This window comes from Echinops telfairi, unplaced genomic scaffold (genome assembly GCF_000313985.2).
Source record: "Echinops telfairi isolate 266 unplaced genomic scaffold, ASM31398v2 ScPeMD7_40;HRSCAF=151, whole genome shotgun sequence".
NCBI classification, from domain to species: Eukaryota; Metazoa; Chordata; class Mammalia; order Afrosoricida; family Tenrecidae; genus Echinops; species Echinops telfairi.
Window position 1 is genome coordinate 940570 of NW_022103938.1, and position 15583 is coordinate 956152.

Here is a 15583-nt window from a genome sequence, read left to right on the forward strand (position 1 = left end):
ATATCATGATCCCAATTCTGCCTTGCAAATCTGGCTAGACCAGAGGATGTACATTGGTACAGATAGCAACTTGAAACACAGGGAATCCAGGATAGATGACTCCTTCAGGACCAGTGGTGAGAGGGGCGAGGCCTGGAGGGTGAAGGGAATGTGGGGTAGAAGCGGGGACCAATGACAAGAATCTAAGTATAGCCTCCTCCCTGGGGATGGACAGCAGAGAAGAGGGAGGAGGGAGACGTCGGACAGTGTAACTTATGACAAAACTTCTGTTCCTGCTTTTGAGTTGGCTGGCTTTCATAGTCAGAGGCATGGCAGCACTGACCAATCCTGAGTTATAGTTGGAATTGTGGGGTAATGGAGCAAAGCGTCATATTTCAGCAATTTTACGGTAGCACATGAAATGGCCTCCACCCTCCCACCCACAGCAATCCCTGTTCTTGGAGATGAGGCAGTGCCATCCTTTTCCCCTCAAAAATATTTGTTCTCTCCTCCCTCAAAGCCGTCAGCTCCTTTGAAGGAGCTACTCTTCTTTTTGTTGTTGTTGTTGAAATAATTGACAGAATCCAGCTCATTCTTGTTTATTCTTTGAAGATTTTAACACCCAACTCACTAAGTTTCTCACCAAAGTGGTCTATATTAAATTTTTAGTACTTTTTATTTTCTATGTCTATGGATCATGAACCTGAAGTCTTGACCTTAAATCTCTTCTGCATTGCATGGTAGTTTTATCCTCCAATATATTTCAATAACACATTCTATAGGTATTATTATTTCCACACTCCTTCAAAACTTGTTTCCAACCCCTCCCCCTAATGTTTCTCACTCTTATTTCTCATCCTTATTCTTGTAGTCTACTTATCTTACCACTTTTATATTATCTATCACCTCATTATGTGCTCACTTCCCACCTTTCTTAGCTGGGTTTACATAGCTCACCCTGAATTCCTTTACCTGTTCCCCTAGAAGAAATCCAACTTTCTTAAAATCCAACTTTTTGCTGGTTGCTACTTGCACCAAAGACTAAAGAACATGACTGGTGAACAACTCTATTGACAGGCCTCACTTTACATTCACAACTATACATTTTCGTACAAATAGTACTTCCCTCCCTGTGGCCCTTCTATATTCCTACATCTTCCCACTCTCCCAGGTAATTGTTTTACATCTTTCATTTTCTCCTCAATGTTCCAGTTGCTGTTCTTTTCTTCTCTCAACTCATGATCATGCTTCTTAGCTCAAGAGCAAACCAAAGACATCAGAAGAGAACTTTCATCTTCCACAATTTAGCAATGGACTCACCTGAACTTTGGCCTTTCTTTACGTTATATGGTATGAATTATCTGTGTGTCTAAATCACTTTCTTTTACCTACTGAACTTTATCCTTTCTTACATACTAAAGGAACGAATTCCTAAAATCATTCCTTTCTTTTTAATATGCGACACATTTCTGCCTCCCTACTACATTACTTTTCTCAGCATATAAATATACATCCCATCTTGTAAAAAGAAATACAACAGCAATACAGTAATTCTAAAATATTTGACTCCATCTTTTCTGTTTTCTACTCCGTTTTTTGGGTCTCTCTTTTATACAACTATTCTTTCCAGATTTGTCCAGGCCTACTGCTTCCACTTCTATCATCAACCTACACCCATCAGGGTTTAATCCCATGACTTGAAACAGGTCTTGTGAAAGCCACAGTTTCAGTAATCACATCTCAGCTCCATCTTTACAGGAACAACTGACAATGTTGCTCACTTTGTCCTTGAAATCCTTCTCCAAGGGAGTTCTTCACTTGAATCTCAAGACCACACACTGTTCAGATTTTCTTCCTGCCTCACTGAAAGTCCTTGTCAAAGTGCTCAGCTCACTTCTTATCTTGCTGACTCTTAAAAGCTACTGTGTTTCAAAGTTCAGCCCTCTGACTTCTTGTCTGGTTGAGCTATTATATCTAGGGGCTCTAAATATTGTACTGACAAAGATACCCACACAACTTCTCACTGTGGAGTATCTGACTGTGATTTCTCCCCTCAAATTCTGAGTTGTGTCCATAATTGCTTACTTTGACTCTCCATTTGGATGAATCATCATCTCAACCTCAATGTGTTCAAAACTAAACTCCCTAATGTCTTCCCTCATGTCTAGTAAAAGGCACCAACTGTTTACACCAACATTCCATAAATTCATTCTTGATGTATCCCTTTCAACTCCTTCTCCTTTGAAACCTAATAACAAATCAGAATAGTCTCTCAACCTACTCACTTTTCATTACCTCAAATAACATCATTGTAGTCCAAGCTGCCAGCATACCCTGCCTTTGGACTGATCTCACTCCACTCTACAATGCTTTCAGTCCATTCTCCTCACAAAAGCCCAAATCAGTTCTTTAAAATGGGATTTTTATTTAGGTCATGCCATGGCAAAAACTTGTAGTACCGCCCAGTTAACAAGAAAGCAAATTTCATAATTCTTTCCAATTCTACAAGAGCCTGCACAATTCTCCTACTTCTTCCTGTGGGCTTTTACTACTCATACCCCTCTGCACTCACCATCCTCAGTCATTCTCGCCTCCTTCCTGTTTTCAGAATACACAAGTCATTCTTGTGTTTCAGGCCCTTTCCAAGTTCTCAGTTTTCTTCTTGGAAGATGCCAGATGTGCATCTAGTTCTCTTCCTCACTACATGCACTTTTGTTGTTGTTGTTGTTCAATGCCTCCGCACAAGCACCTTCGTTGACTACGATTAACATCCAGCTCACTGCCATCAAGTTGATTGCAACACTTAGTGGCCTTTTAATAGGGTTTATAAGACTGTAAACCATTATTGGAGCTTATAGCCTCATCATTCTTCTGTGGAGCAGCTCGTGATTTTGAACTGCTTACTTTGTGGTTAGCAGTCCAATGTGTATCCCACAATGCCATTAGGACTTCTTCCTTTCTTGATTATCCCACCTAGAACAGCAGCCCCTCCACCAATTAGTCTGCCTTTTCTTATCCTGCTTTTTTCATGTCACATTTTTATACATGACATTTCATGTCAGTTTCTTTACACACACACACACACACACACACACACACACATTGTGATATTTGTGTGTTTCTGTGATGCTGGAAGTTATGTCAGCAGCATTTCAAACACCAGCGGGGTCACTAAGACAGACTAGCAAGACAGGTCTGGTGATCCACTTCCATAAATTAGCCAACGAACACCTTATGGATCACAACAGAATATTACCTGAAGATGTGCTGGAAGATGAACCATTCCTCCACCCCCAGGTTATAAGTCAATAAAAATGCACAATAACTATAACAGTGGGCTGAGGCATACCAATAATTATGAACAGGGCTCAGGACTAGGCAAGATTTTGTTTGGTTATACATAGTTATGAGTAGGTGCTGACTCAACAATTAGCAGTAGCAACAACAATCCATACATAAGTATGATTGTTATTATTGTGCATATGTTTGAGTCAACTGTTGTAGCCACTGTCAATATAAACCAAACCAAAGCAAACTTACTGCCATTGAGTTGGTGCCAACTCATAGTGACACTGTAAGACAGGACAGAACTTCCCCTGAGTTTCTAAGACTTAATTCTTTACTGGCGTAGAAAGCCCTATTTTTCTCTCTTGGAATAGCTGGTGGCTTTGAACAACTGATCTCACCGTTAATAAGCCAACTTGTAAACTCTACACCATTAGGACTCCTTTGTGTCAAGATAGGGGATCTTAAAAGCTTGTGATCAGTCATCTAAGGGGTATATTCCCACCTGAAGTAAAGAAGAGTGAGAAAAATTGAAGACACATGGAAATAATTAGTCAATGGACTGATGGATCATGTGGACATCAGTCCATCTCCATGACCTTAGATGGTGCCCAGCTATCACTACAAACTGTTCTGAAAAGGATCATATTAGAAGGTCCTGGCTAGAGTAGGAGAAAAATGTGGAATAAACCTCAGAATCATAAAGAGACCAGGCTTACTCGTCAGACAGATACTGGTGGAACCCCGCGACTTGCGGTCCTTAGCCACTCTTGGTTCCACTGCTCATTTTTCAGTCCAACAATAGCCAAGTCTATAAGGGGAACAATACATTAGGGATGTACACACACCTTAGAGTTATCAACCATTTGAGATCCAAAGGGCAGCATTTACTTAGGGACAAAGTTCAGAAGGATTAGGAAAGGAAGAATAGCAACAGGAAATACAGGGAGGGAGTAGGATAAGTGATGTTAAAACCAAGTATGTATGAATTGTTGAATGGAAAATTGATCTGCTGTGTAAACATTCACCCAATTCACAATAAAAAAGTAAAAAACAAGTAAACAAAAATAACACCTAAAAATACATACGTACATGTCTATATGGCATCACATAATAAAATAAATATGAATATGTGGCTTACTGTTTGTGTATGTGGGCATGCAAATGTAGTGTCTGCTCTCATGAAAGCAGAATCTTATCTGCTTACAGAACCCTTATTGCCTAAAACAGTGCCCGGTTCCTAATAGGTACTCAAAGACTAGTTGCTGAAAAGAAATGCCTAAAATCAATGGAAAGAAAATACTGTGCACTGGCAACAAGGGGTCTCTAACATTCCTTTTCCTAATGTGATTCCGATGTCCACGAAGGCGCTGTCTCTCCCATCACACTGTTATTTGCAAAACCAATAAAGGTTTCCTTTGTGTATTTAGTCACTGATAGAACAAACGGAAAAGGAAAGACTAGATAGTAAGGGTCTGTACTATTCCACTAGAGGATTTATTTATTAGATCATTTTATTTCAATAAATAAAATTCAAATTAGAAAATGAAAAATTTATCCATTAGTATTGTAAATATAGCAATCTGGTCAGGTACAGATTAAGCTATGAATTGACTATCAAAACTATAACTCACATTTCTCTATTTTCTTGCATGAAGATAGCAGGTTTTCACCAAATTCCTTGCCACTATCTTATCACAAATTGGCTACATCTTTGCCTTGCATCAACAATTCATTCCTTGTCTTTTCAGCTGCCCTAGCCATACTTATTGCACACACACTAAGCTCAAGGGGAATAAATGTCCCAAAAGGACATGAAATGCTTTCTCTGTGGTGTCAAATCTGGGCATACACAAAACACTGGCAGTCATGGCCTGGAAATAACTTGAACAAACAGTTTAGTCAGTGTGGGAGGCACCGATGGGGCAATTTATCACCACAGGTACCATCAGCAATTTCGAGCATATCCAAGTTCCATATGACAAATATATAAGGAAGTTGAAACTTTTTTTTAAACAGAGATATCAACATCTGGCAAAGATAATGCAAAGAGATTAGTTTCAATTGTGAATATTGTCCAAAAACAAACAGCCAAACAAAAAATCAAATTTCAATTTACCTTTTCAAATTTAAGAAATATAATCCATTTATTGCACTAAAGAATTTACACATAGTATATAATATACACTATGACCAGGTTGATTTATCTCCACAGCAATCAAGAGGCTTTGACAAAATTAACTACCCACTCTTCAAAATTACATCTATAAAGAAATAATAAATGGATGATATAGTAATATATCCTTGTCTATATTTATCTAGACTCCCTTCCCCTGAAAGTCATGCGTCTGTTTAAGGAAAAAAGGTACAATATTCCCAATCAAGTCAGAACTAAGACGAAAAGATCAAATATCACTAGGAACATGGCGACTAGTTAAGACTCACCCGTCCGGAGCTCCCGCTGCAAGACCAGAAAATAGGGAGGTAAGGTGAAGGAAACTGAGAGGTGCAGTGCTGAAATTAGAATTAGGGTACTAGGGTCCCTCCTGAACCCCCTTTTTTGTGATTTCCATTCACAAAGCAAACCAAGAATGCTCTAATTTGCTCTAGGTTCAATGAGTTGGGCTGGCGGGCTCCAGCTGAGAACCTCCACCTAACCTTGCTCTGGGAGTAGCGATTTCTCCAGGCTGACGCCCTAGAGGGGACATAATCCCAGACATGAGGAGAACCCCACGCCAGAGCTCTCTGCGCTGTTAGCTGCCTTGAGCTCACAGCCTGGTGAGTGGGGGTGGTGGGTAGCCATAATTTGGAGAAGAAGAAAAAGCAGAATTTTACCTGAGGCAGATCGCTGTGTAGGAGAAAATAGGCAGATAGTTGGAGTCCAGGGAGTGAATTCAGTTCCAATTGGCCGAGAAGGAAACAACCCCCCTTATAAGCTGGATCTTCCCCTCTGGGAGTTAGCATGACAGCCCCCAAATCAGAGCACCTCACAAGCATAATACAAAAAAGGGTGAAATACATACTATTGGTAAAAAAATCAAACCCCAGTCTTGTTGCTTAGCTCCGAGGAGCACATAGAAGGGGGCCCTTAACATAAATCAGCATAAGATGCCCACGCTAAGGAATGCGAAATTTTAGCTATAGGGCCTGGAGGCTTTTTGCGTAACAAAGACCCACTGAAGCAAGTCTAAGCTTCTAACAGCACAGAGCTAGAGCCCAGAGCCAGGGAGACAATTTAATTTGATTCTATTCTAGCTGGCCAGGGCGGCGGGGAATTAAAAAAAAAAAAAATCCTCTGATCTAGTAGGGCACCAGTATTCTACATAGAACAGTAAGCCCAGCTTCCCTCTCAGTGATTCTACACACAACTAGGGAGGCCCTGCCTGTCCTGTGATCCTACACGGGACTGTGGGAACACCCTGTGGCCTCCCCACCACCTGTAGTTCTACATACAGCACAAGGCAGGTATACCAGTGAACTCCAGTACTCAATATCACAGTGGGAACTGACACCTGGCTGCTGTTGTGATCTTGCCTCCACCTTGCATCTGTGGAACCTTACATCAAGAGGGCACATCACCCTGCTACCTTGAGGAAGAGTTGGAACTCCTCCTGCCCCATGGACATGTGATCAAGTCTCAGTTATCTCCTTACTTGCCACTCTATTTCTACTTTCTTTATTCACTTGCCCTTCTATCTTTCCCATCGCAGTTGGTCACAATGGGCTCAGGTTTGTTCCCCACCCCCCCTCTTTTTTTCTTCTTTTTCCCTCTTTTTCCTCTTCTCTCCCTCTCTTTCCTATCATAAGCCACTACTAGCTTCCAGGCCACTATCCTCCGCTTAGGGCAAATCAACCCAAATAGCAAGGGGAACTCCAGCCTGCCCTCTGTGGGAGTGCAGCATACCACACAAGACAGCTGTGACAGCCATCTGCAGTGCGCTGTGCTGTTGAGGAAACCTCTGTCAGACCTCTAAGGTGATCTCGCCAACTAAGGCAATTCCGCCCAGCACCACTGGGTCCCTGCATTAAAGGGGCACACTAACCTGCCATCATGGGGCAGGGTTTAAACCCCTCTGGCCCCACAGTCAGGCAATCAGGGAGAAGCTATCTCTTTATTCTTTATTTCCTCCTCTCTTTCTTCCCTCTTTACCATCACAGCCAATCTTAGTGAGCACAGTTGAGATTCCCCCTTCTTTCTCTTTTTCCTTCTTCTCTCTTTCTTTGTTTTCTTCTCCTCTCTCTCTGCTTTTATGATTCTATCCTCTCCCTCTCTTTCCTTCCATATGCCACTGCTGGTTTCCAGACCCCTACCCTCTGCCTAGGGCAACTCTGCCAATCCAGTGAGGAGAGCTACAGCCTGCCCCCTAAGACAGTGCTGCACACAGCACAAGACAGTGCTACACATGGCATGGCACTGGGTTCAGCTATCTCTTTATCTATTTTTAAAAATTTCTCTCCTTTGCCTTCTTTTTTTCTTTTACTTTATGTTTTCCCTTTTGTTCTTTCACTTTTTCTTCTTTTCTCCTCTTCTTCTATCTCTTCTCTTTTTCCTGCCACAGTCTCAGCAGATTCAGTTCTCCTTTTTCATTGTTTTCTTTTTTTACCGTTTTCACTTTTGTTTAGTCTGTGCATTGTGTGTGTGTGTGTGTGTGTGTGTGTGTGTGTGTCAGAGTGGGTGTTAGTTTGCTTGGCATTGTTGCTACAGTCTTTGTTTTCTTCTTTCTCTCTTTTTCTTCTCCTCTCCCTCTCTTTCCTTTCACAAGCCAATAGCAGTCTCCAGGCCACTCCCCTCTGCCTAGGGAAACTCTGAAGGCCAAACTGGGGGAGATCCCACCCAAATTTGTTGGCTGTCCAAGCAGCTGGGGAAATCACACTGGTCCACTTCCATGCACCGAGCAGAAGGGGGCTCTCCCCTTCAAACAGTGGGGGGAATTCCAGCCTAATCCCTGAGACCCTACAAATGACTGGGGGAAACTCCTGCCCACCACTGGTGGGGCTCCACACTACTTCAGGAACATCCTCCCAACCTCCAAGGAGATCTCTCTGTCTCCGGTAATAACCCCTGCCAGCGACAGCGCTCTACACCAAGGATGATACACCCACACACCCTCCTAGGCACTCCAGTTGTAGAGGGAAACACCACTTGCTACCCAGAGGGAAACATCACTTGCTACCCATAGTGCTCCAAGCACAGTGAGGCTTGATTAGAAATCAGCCAGTGAAGCGCCACCCTCATGGGCCCACAACAACTCGACCAGCATCACATGAGAGGACAATCCAACTCACACTCCAAATAATGGAATACTGATCAGCTAGGGTAAGAGTGAAACCACAGGAAGATATAGCGGTAGCCTGACCCCTCAGTACAGCTTCCGGCAGGTAGTTTGTAGAAGCACTCATATGAGTCCCGCAAGAAAGAGCCCAGTGCTCTTTGACTCTGGAAGATGGCTCCAGGCTCTTCTAAAACAGCATGTAAACAGCAACTAGTCCTAACAGCCTCAACTAAAAATCAGGAGAAACAGAAGACAATGCCTGAAGAAGTCATGAACCTAATGATGTGCACAGAAGAAGCAGATAGTGACCTGCCACAGAAAGAAATTTTCAAAATGCTGCTTGGACTCATACAGGATATGAAGGAAGCAATACAGAAAAAGGATGAAATGATAGAGGAGATAAAGGCAATGCACCAAAGGGAAATACAAGATTTAGGGATGAAATAACAGAATCCAGTGGTGAATTGACAGATTTTGCCAACAGATTTGAGGAGACAGAATTGCACCAGTGACGTAGAGGATAACCAAGCAGACCTCAGCAAACAGGAAAAGCAGTCAAATAAGACAATCAGAGAAGCTGAAGAAAACTTCAGAGCTGTGTCTGATGCTGTGAATAGGAACAATATTAGAATAGTTGGACTACTAGAACAAGACACAATAAAGAAGTCAACAGTGAATGTAGTGAGGGAATTCTTAGAGGAAAACTTCCCCAGCTTAAATGAAAATCAGGCAACCATTCATGAGGCTGAAAGAACACAGCCAGACTGAATCCTATAAGAAGTCTCCAAGACACATAATAGTCAAATTATCCAACTATGAGGAAAAGCAACTAAGGAAAAACAAATAGTCAAGTATACAGGTATCCCAATAAGAGTATGTTCAGAGATATCAGCGGAAACAATGACAAAGAGGAGGGAATGGGAACATATTCCAAAAATTGAAGGAAAACTACACAAATCCAAGAATACTCTACCAGGCCAAATAATCTATTAAGATAGATGGAGAAGTAAGAGTCTTCCCAGACAAGGAAAAAACTCAAAGAATACATAAAAAGAAACCCAGCCCTCCAAAAGATCCTTGCCAATCCAGTATGGGCAGAAGCTCAACACTTACCAAGGGAGAATAAGAGACAATCACATAGAACAACTCCACCCATAGCGTGACAAAGAGAAAACAGCCCCCAGGATTGCATTGGCTCAATAGTGGAAAGAAGGCAAACATAAACCACACAGACAAGTGGATAAGATAGGTAGGTAAGAAAATACCCAACACAAAGGTACAAGATGGCATCACAGAGTCCACAGATGGATGTGATAACACTGCATATCAATGGTCTGAACTCAGGCATTAAAAGGCAGGGGCTAACAGACTGGCTTGGAGAACATAACCCATTGATCTTCTCCCGGAAGGAGACTCATCTCAAGCTTGCAGACAAAAACAAGTTGAGAATTAAAGGCTGGAGAAATATATACCAAGCAAATGGTAATGCAAAAAAAGCAGGGGTAGCGATCTTAATATCTGACAAAATGACCTCAAGATACAGGCTATACTGGAGATCCCCTTGCCGAGGGGTCTCGGGGAGGAGATGAGCCAGTCAGGGTGCGATGTAACAATGATGAGAAATACAACCTTCCTCTACTTCCTAAAGGTTTCCTCCCCGCTCCCACTACCATGACTCGAACTCTATCTTGCAAGACTGGCTAGACCAGAGGAGGTACACTGGTACAGATAGGAACTGAAAATACAGGGAATCCAGGATGGATGAGCCCTATAGGACCAGTGGTGTGAGTGGCAAAACAGGGAGGGTAAAGGGAGAATGGGTAGGAAAGAGGGAACCGATTACATGGAACTGTGTGTGACCTCCTCCCTGGGGGACAGACAACCGAAAAGTGGATGAAGGGAGACGTCGGACAGGCCAAGATATGACAAAATACCCATTTATAAACTATCAAGGGCTCATGAGGGAGGGGGGAGCAGGGAGAGAGGGGAAAAATGAGGACCTAATGTTGGGGGTTTAAATGGAGAGAAAATGTTTTGAGAAATGATGTACAAATGCGCTTTACACAATTGATGTGTGTATGGATTGGGATAACAGTTGTATGAGCCCCTAATAAAATGTTAAAAAAAAAAAAAAAGATACAGGCTACAGCAAGAGACAAGGAGGGGCATTATATAATGCTCAAGGGAACAGTAGACCAAGAACCAGTGAGCATAATAAATATATGTGCCCAATGAGAGACCCATGAAATTTGTAAATCAAACACTCCAAAAGATGAAAAAAGAAGTCACAGGCTCAACAATTATAGTTGGAGACTTTAATACACCACTCTCTGAAAAATACAGATCACTGGGAAAGAAAGTCAACAAGGAGGCTACAAATCTAAACAGCACAATTGGATGACTTGACTTGATAGATATTTTCAGAGCTTTCCACCCACATGCAAAAAATTCACATTCTTTTCAAGCCAAAATGGCACATATTCGAAAATAGACCAAATGATGGGACACAATTCAAACTTGAGTAAATTCAAGCACATAGGTATTACACAGACATCTCTCTCTGATCACTGTGTCATAAGGCTGGAAATTAACAGAAGGATGGTGAAGAAAACAAGGGAAAACAATTGGAGGAAGAACAATTCTCTATTGCAAAAGGAGTGGGTATTCACCCAGATCAGAGATGAAATCAGGAAGTTTCTAGAAACCAATCAGAAAGAAAATATGACGTACCAAAACCTTTGGGATACAGCAAAGGTATTTATCAGAGGAAGGCTGATAGCAATAAATGCACACATGAAAAAAGAAGAGAGAGTCGTGGATGATATGCCGACACAAAACTTACACCAATTAGATCAGAGTCAACAGAACAACCCAACTAAGAGCAAGAGGAAAGAAATAATAAAAATCAGAGCCGAGATACAGGAGAGGGAAAACAAGAAAACTATGGAAAAAAGTAATGCAGCTGAAAGTTTGTTCTTTGAAAGAATTAGCAGAATTGATAGACAGCTGGAAAATCTAACCAAAGAAAGGAAGGAACAAACGACAATTGCAAGGATGAAGGATGAAACAGGGGACATTACAACGGACCCTAATGAAATCAAAAGGATAATTACACAGTACTATGAAGGCCCATACTCTAACGAATTTAACATCTTGGAAGACATGGACAAATACTTGGAAACACAATCCCTCTGTAGACTATCTCAGATGGATGTTGAGAACCTCAATAAACCTGTAGCAATGAAAGAAATAGACAAGGTTATTAAGGGATTATGAGCCAAAAAATCCCATGAGCCAGATGGCTTCACAGGAGAACTACCAAGCATTCAGGAAAGAACTGACACAAATCCTACACAAACTCTTCCAGAACATAGAAAAAGATGGAAAACTTCCAAACTCTTTTTAGGAGGCTAGTATAACTCTTATACCTAAAGCGGGCAAAGATCCCACAAGAACTGAAAACTACAGAACAATATTCCTCATGAACATCTATACAGAAGTCCTTAACAAAATACTGGTCAATATAATACAACAGCATATTAAAAAAATAATTCACCATGACTAAGTGGGATTCATACCAGGGGTGCAGGGATGGTTCAACATATGAATCAGTATTAATCAAATTAATCAAATACCATCAGTATTATTTGCCACATTGGCAGGAAAAATGGTAAGAATCACACGATAATATTGATAGAAGCAGAAAAAGCATTAGACAACATCCAACATGCATTCCTGTTAAGACACTCAAGAAGATGGGAATAGAAGGAAAATTCCTCAATATTATACAAGCTATATAAAGGAAAAACCAACAGCCAATGTGGTAGTTAATGGACAAAAGATGAAAAAAATTCCACTGAAAAACGGGACCAGACAAGGATGCCCCTGGTCCTCACTCCTATTTAATATCATATTGGAGGTCCTAGCTAACAACATAAGACAAAGAAAAGACAACAAATGTATTCATCTAGGGAAGTAAGAGGTGAAATTATCGTTATTTGTAGATGATATGATTCTATATGTTGAAAATCCCCTAAACTCCACAAGTGGAGTGTTGGAAGCAATAGAGTATGGCAGAGTTGCAGGACACAAGATCAACAAATAGAAGTCTATCGGACTGTTGTACACATCAGACAAGATCACTGAAGAGACTATTAAAAAGGTAAAACCCTTTACAATAGCCAATCACAAATTGACATATCTAGGAATATACCTGACTTTCTAGATTTGTTTGAGGAAAATTATAAAGCATTACTACAAGAAACCAAGATTGACCTCAACAAATGGAAGAACACCCCATGCTCATAGATTGGCAGACTCAATATAGTAAAGATGTTAGTTCTGCCCAAGGCACTATATAAGTTCAATGCTATCCCGAAACGAATACCACCATCCTTCTTCAAAGAATTGTAAAAACGGATTACCAACTTCATATGGAGGGAGAAGAAGCCCAGAATTAGCCGAGAACTCCTTAAGAAGAAGGACATAATGGGAGGGTTTGCTCTACCTGACTTTAGCACATATTATATGGCCACAGTAGTCAAAACAGTGTGGTACTGGTATAACAACAGATATTCAGACCAATGGAAAATACCTGAACACCCAGAAATAAAAACAACAGTATACAGGCAACTGATCTTTGATAAGGGCCCAAAAATATCAAATGGGAAGCAGGTGCCCTCTTAAATAAACGGTGCTAGGAAAAAAATGGTTATCTACCTGCAGAAAAGTGGAGCAAGACCCTTACCTCTCTCCATGCACAAGAATAAACTCAAGGTGAATCACAGACGTTGAGATTAAAACCTCAGACAATTAGGGCCATTAATGAGGGAATTGGGACAAACCTGAGAATCTTGGCACAGGGAATACATAGGCTATTGGAAATAGGGTAGGATACAAATACAGAGGAGTCACAAATAGACAAGTGGGATATACTGAAGATAAGTCACCTGTGTACTGTACGTCAAAAGAATTCACCAAGAGAGTAATAAGAGATCCCACCAACTGGGAAAACATCTTTAACCATGACACATCAGACAAAGGCCTTATTACTAAAATCTACTATACTTTGCAAGATTACAATAAGAGAAAAACTAACTGCCCACTGAGTAGGTTGGCAAAGGACCTGAACAGAAGTTTCAGAGAGTCTGAAATCCGAATGACCAATAAACATGAGAAAATGTTCCTGATCATTAGCCATAAGATACATTCAAATTAAAACAACTATGAGATACCACTTAACACCCTCAAAGATAGCCCAATTCCAAAAATCAGACATCAACAAGTGTTGGAGGGGCTGTGGTGAGATAGGAACTCTCATCCACTGCTGGTGGACCTGTAGGTATGTATAGCCACTATGGAAATTGATTTGGCAATTTCTAAAACAGATGGAAATTGAGCTACCATACGACCCAGCAATCCCCCTACTGGGCATATACCCAGAAGAGGCAAGAAACAAACCATGGCCAGACATCTGTGCTCCAATGTTCATTGTGGCACAGTTCACAATGGTAAGGAGTTGGAAACAACCCAAATTTCCATCAACAGACGATTGGATTAAAACACTGTGGTACATACATACAATGGAGTACTACGCATTGCTACAAAGCAGTGCTGCATGGGAAGAACTGGAGGAAATTATGTAAGTGAAGTAAGCCAACCACAAAAGGACAAGTACAACATGAGTCCGCTGAGGTAAGTTTATAAAAAAAGAAAAGAAAAATGCAAAAGGGGCACAGGGAAAAAGCTATTGTATACAAACACTCCAAGGGTGAGGTCCAGGTAGTATGGCAGGGGCCGGACCAAATCCAGGGGTACATATGGTAGCTGACTAAAAAGGAGGGAGGGGGAGGAAAGGGGGAAAAAAAAGAGATGTGTGGTGGGGGAATAGGGCACTGACTCGCCCAAGGGGAGGGTATCCTTTGTGTCTCCACAGGGAAAGAGGGACCAGACTTAAATCCAGTGTTCCGGGATGTGAATGCAGCGTGCCGGCTTGGAGAGGGGAGTCACTGGAGGGGTCTGAGGGCTCGGCCCCAATACCAGCTATGTGGACAACTGCCCCTCCCCCCCAGAAGAATTTACTTTAGAGGACAGCACTGAAGCTGCAGCTAGGGGAGAGGGACATGTCTGATCAGAGCACAGGGGAGCAAATGAAGTGGGGAGGAAGAGAGAGTGGAGCACATCCTGGCCCACCAGGTCTGGAAGATGATATCCCTGCTCCGAACAGCCAATACACAGAGTGGACCATATGGCTGATCCCACTATGAGACACGACATCCTTCACTGACCCATGGCCCTACGAAGGACTCAGTGTCGGGATTGACCCGGTCTGACCCCCGACACGGAGGCAAAACACTAAAGCAGTGCAGCAGAGCAACGTGGGGAGCAGAGCGAGGAGCTCCCGAGGGAGTGCAAAGGATAGATTCTGGGGCCAGAGCATGGCACCTCATCGGACTTGACTGGAGGACATGCCTTGAGGTCAAAAATCAGACCATGATCTATTTACAGGTTTTTCTTTCTTTTTAAAATTTCAAACATTTTTTGTTTTCTTTCTTTAAAAAAAATTAATTTATTCTTTTCTGCATCGTTGGATTTCTTTTCTGTTGTCATCGTTATGTTCTCTTTAGTTGCTTTGTCTTGCTATGCCTTGTTTTTTGGTGCATATTATTATCTCTGTATATCCATCTAGATAAGATAAGCTGGATGAACAGTCTGGAGGAGAAAACAATGGGACCAATGGTTCCAGGGGGACATGGGAGAGGAGGAGGCGGGGAAAGGAGGTGATGTTGACCAACCCATGGACAATGGAGTAACAAGTGATCCAAAATTAGTGGCAAGGAGGTGTGAGAGGCCTGGTAGGGATTCAGCAAGGACAATGTAACTGAGAGAAATTACTGAAACCCAAATGAAGACTGAGCATGATAATGGGACAAGAGGAGTAAAAGGAAATAGAGGAAAGAAGTAGGAGGCAAAAGGCATCTATAGAGGTCTAAATACAGGCATGTACATATGTAAATATGTTTATATAGGATGGTGGGGAAATAGAT